A 5,000-nucleotide genomic window follows, 5' to 3' on the forward strand; every position below is an offset into this window, starting at 1 on the left:
ATCATCGTCTTTATCACTATTACCAATGTCGTTGTTGTTATTACTGTTGCATTACTGTTATTGTCATATTATTTTCAGTATTGTTATTATCAGTATCATAATAATGATTATAGTGACTGTAATAAGATTATCTGATTATAATATGATGATGATGACGATGGTGATAATGATAATAGTAATAAATTAATATCAATAACTGTGGTAATACTAATACTAATACTAATACTAATGATGATAATAATAACAGTATTAGTAATTGTAGTAATAATTATGACAATGATAATAAGGATGATGATGATAATTAGAATGCTAAAAATAGTTTTATTATCATTGTTATTGCGGTTATTGTTGGTGTTGGTAGTTATTTTTGTCATCATTTTTATTTTGTCATTATTATGAAGATAATACTAATGGTGATGATGATCACAAGGATAATAATTATACTACTGCTGCTGATAATAATAATAATGATGATAATGATAATAACAATAGTAATAATGATAATATTGATGGTGATAATAATAATGAAGATAATATTGATATTTGTAACGTTAATGGTAATAATTATAATATTGAAAGAACTATGATAATAATAATAAAGAAAATAGTATTAATGAGGATATTAATAACTGCTATAATAACGATAATAATAATAGAAATTATAATTATCAATGATAATAATGTTAAAGATGATAATGATAATAAGGATATAACAATTAAAATAAAAATCATGATAACAAAAATAATGACTAACAGTTATATGGTAATCATAATGATTATAATGATAATAGTAATACTGATACTAATTAAAGAAAAAAAATATCAGCATTGTTACTATTATTCTTATTGCTATTATTTTCTATCATTTTCTGTCTCAGTATTATTACACTTGTGATTTTACGAATACTGCTACTATTATTTATCAATATTAACAATATTATTATTATTAATAATATCATTATCACTATAATTATTAGAAATATTATTGACATTATTATCATTATCATTGTTATTATAATTATGAATATTCTTTCTATTTTCCTGTTAGTAACACCAAGATCACTGCTGTTGCCACCATTTTCCTTCCAACGTGTTCGCCAAATTCAAAGTGCGAGTTCATGAGCTTGATTGGAGGAAGAGGCATTGTTTGCGCACTAACAGCTTCAGTCTTGAATGGTTTATTTGTCTGACAAATTGTACTAGTGATAGAGGAAGAGGAAGGGAGGGAGGGGGGGTAAAGCACGTGAAGTGAAAGAATGGTCCTGGTAACCTGATTTGCTCGTTTTTTTCTGTGCATGTTGTTTCATACTGGTGGATTTATTTTACGGATTTCTTGATTAATGTAACGAGAAATTTACGTTTGAGTCTTTCCACAAGTTGAATGTCGATAATTGATACTTGACGTAACATTTGATAACTTTTTACATATTAACTTTTTGGTGGGGCAAGTTTCAATTCATGCAATCAAACAAAATTTATGGCTGCACGCAATTTGCTGCACTGATTTTTTTTAGGTTTATTATGAAGGTAACGCTTGTTTCCAGAATGCTTTTTCGAATCATCGTTGTTTGCGGGGAAATAGATCCCGTAAGCAGCTGGTGCGAAACTGAAACAATATCGTATCTGTGCATTTAACATGAGGATTTGTGCCAGACAAAGAAATGCCATTGCCATAACAGTGTGTGTGTGGGTGGGTGTTGGCCGACTTCCCCCACTCCCGGTATCAAGTTGTGCAAAAAACTAACACTTTTAGGTGTTTTTATAACGAATTTGCATAATCGCTTTTACACTGACTTTAAAAACGGAGGATTTCTGCCCTGTGTAAAATCAGTCAGGTCCACAAGCTTTATCTAGGCGTGCCTGCACACGTAATCTATCCTGGAATGCATGATTTATTTCAACGATTAGTGGCTAGCGCAGCTCAGAAAGATGTACTTATAAATTTATGCATCCAGATGTGAAGATTTCCGGGATCTTGTGGTGTTGCTTACTGCCTGTAGAGGTCCGTTGAAGTCAACAAAAAGTGTTCTCTTCTTGAACATAAATACAATTTTTGGGGTTGCTTGTGTTGGTGGTGGTGACTGCCGTGGTCGACCTCGGGGCCGCATCTTTTACCACATTTTGGACGTGGGGGCAAGTGGTCTTGCCTGGAATGATGGGTCTTCGCTTTCATTGTTCGGCTCATCAACACTTGTTGAATGATGTGTTTCCACGTAGTTCACTTGACTGCATTTTTTATCATTCCCTTCAGATGTGGTTCTTGCTTTACCGGGTTTTAGATCTTATTCTCAAGGCATATATTAGATTCTGTATTATGTTAGTGAATACTTACAATAAGCGTTATGAATGCAGATCTATAAAGAACTAGGAAAACAGGAATGAAAGAAAGAGAAGACGACTTGGAGTGGTGAGCAGCAAGCGGCAGATCATCATGAGCACATATATTAGACATCGTCCTCAGGGACTCTGGGTCTGGGCGAGCCTGAGAGATAGCATCCAAAATACTTCATCTACGTAGACGTTAACAAAAGATTTTGAAGGGTAGCATATCCAGCGGGTAGCATACGACAGCGATCCCGCAGTAGCAACAGTTGGAGCAAAGACAAAGAAGCCAGTAAAAAGAAATAGTAAAAACATGATAATTAAAAGTCCTGAGTTATTTAGAGACACAAGGAACAGTTCGTCCAGATAATTGAGAACAGATATGAGATTTTGGGAAATGAAGCAGAAAAACATCGGATGGCAGTGAATGGCACAATCGAAAGCAATTAGAATATATCAATCAGCAAGTAATGTATGTAAATGTAAGAAATATACGTTATGAAACAAAAGAAATGAGGAACATCCATCTTAAAGGGTCGGTTTAAATAGAACAAGTAAATGGTACTGACTTCCTGACTTGATGTGATACGACGACGAAAACATTGGGAGAAGGCCTCTTCCTTATATTCTCCCTACCCACAAATGTATGATCTAAGTAACTTAAGGTCATACTTGGCAAGGACAACGTGGTATGTAACGTGTCACCTTTGTGTAAGAACGGCTTTCTGTTTTCTCTCTCTCTCTCTCTCTCTCTCTCTCTCTCTCTCTCTCTCTCACTCTCTCTCTCTCTCTCTCTCTCTCTCTCTCTCTCTCTTTTCTTCTTGTTCTTTCTTTCTTTTTCAATACCCTATGACGTAGCGATGAAGTAGTAATGATGGAGTCGGTTGGGTATGACGTCCGATTCGGTAGATAATAGATACGAGAAAGGACAGGATAACTGATATATACAGATAAACAAAGTATATAGTTTAATTTTCTTGACTTTGATACGTCACATAAGATATATGCTTTGGATTGTGATCCACACAGTAATGACAACGAAAATTATAAAATGGAAGGTAAAACTTCCATTACCCTTTGTAGTCAAAAAGTATTTTCTGAAGGTTGCTAATTACATGGAATGCTTGTTAAGAGGAAATAACAGCTAAGATTTTGAGTTTTCTTTAGAGGTATTTGATGTAACCGAAATATATATGAAAACATATTGTCTTATTGTGGTTCTTGGCATTAATATTGGCGACGTCACATAGTCTCATTCACAGATCCCTCTCTGTGTTCTGATATATTCAACTTGCAAATGCAAGCTTGTAGATTAACAAAAAAAGAGTTGCTGACTGGGATTACTATTTGCTCACAAAAATAAGCTTTCAGAGAAAACAGTTGACATCATAGCTTCTAAGCCAATCCCAGCGTATACAGTAATCTGAGTTGGCGTTCCACTGAAAATATTATTTACCTATTTCTCACAGATAAAATATTTGAACTGCCATTGTGTAGAGTATTAGCCATCGCTTTGTCCTTGGTAGATATGTGATTTCCTTATAACATGTATATAGACACACACGCACGCGCGCACAAACACACATACACACACACACACACACACACACACACATATATTAAAAGTTGCCTTATTGGCCCGCCTGTACAACTGGGTTCAGAAATTCTGGTCAGAGAGGCGCCAACGAAAAGTTACCGAATCTTCATATTAATATTTTTATTCTTTATTTAAAATGTTTCAGGCCAATAAAACATTAAAACACGAACCTGAAAGCCCAAGTGCAGAAAACATGCTTTGTCATATACAAAATATTTGGCTTACAAAGTGAAAATGCGAAAATTCTAAGTCTGTAGATATGTGGACCTCCGACCAAACGAATCCTTCGCATTTACAAACGAGCATTACAATGTTGTTACAACCATTGAAGTATAGTTGAATATTCTTTTGTCTGTTACCAACTGTGAACGTGCTTGTGCATATCACTATTTTTTTTCTCTCTCTCTTTCTTTCTTTCTTTCTTCTTTTTCTTTTTCTTACATGTGTCGTGTGTCATTAAGGCATTTGCTGGAATTTCATCCACCTGTCCTCACCGGTCATGCCTCAAGCATAACCTCCCCGCCCCACCAGCTACGAATTAAATTATGTACAAATTTGATTATCAATAACTAATGCTGGTGTATTTAGTGTCTTCAATGTTATGTCTATGCATAGATACTGTAACGACATCCATAGAGAAAAGTGAAATCCCGTATTTGATAAACCAATCTTTCTAATGAAGTTTCATCCACGGCTTGAATGGACAGAGGTGCCGCTGCTGGTGTCCACTGAAAATGGGGTGTATCTGGTGTAAGTGCAGCCATCGGATATTGGAAAAGAAATTGTAACATCAGGGAACTACTGGAACAAATACCAGTCGGTATTCTTTGCAACACGAAATATGCAATGGACACTCGAGTACAGTCAGTCATTGGCCAACATTATATTGGTTATCACAGATAGATTAAAATTAGGCCTGAAAACTCAAAAGAGCAATATGTATTTATCCCACGAAAAAGGACAAGGAATGCAAATTGTCGGAAATGTAGAAGGATGTGTATTGCAGATTATGAAAGCATATGACAGAACAAGACACAACGACCATATGCTGAGAGGAATAGGAATTGATGGATTTGACCCG

This window comes from Penaeus monodon, chromosome 5 (assembly GCF_015228065.2).
Source record: "Penaeus monodon isolate SGIC_2016 chromosome 5, NSTDA_Pmon_1, whole genome shotgun sequence".
Classification (NCBI taxonomy): domain Eukaryota; kingdom Metazoa; phylum Arthropoda; class Malacostraca; order Decapoda; family Penaeidae; genus Penaeus; species Penaeus monodon.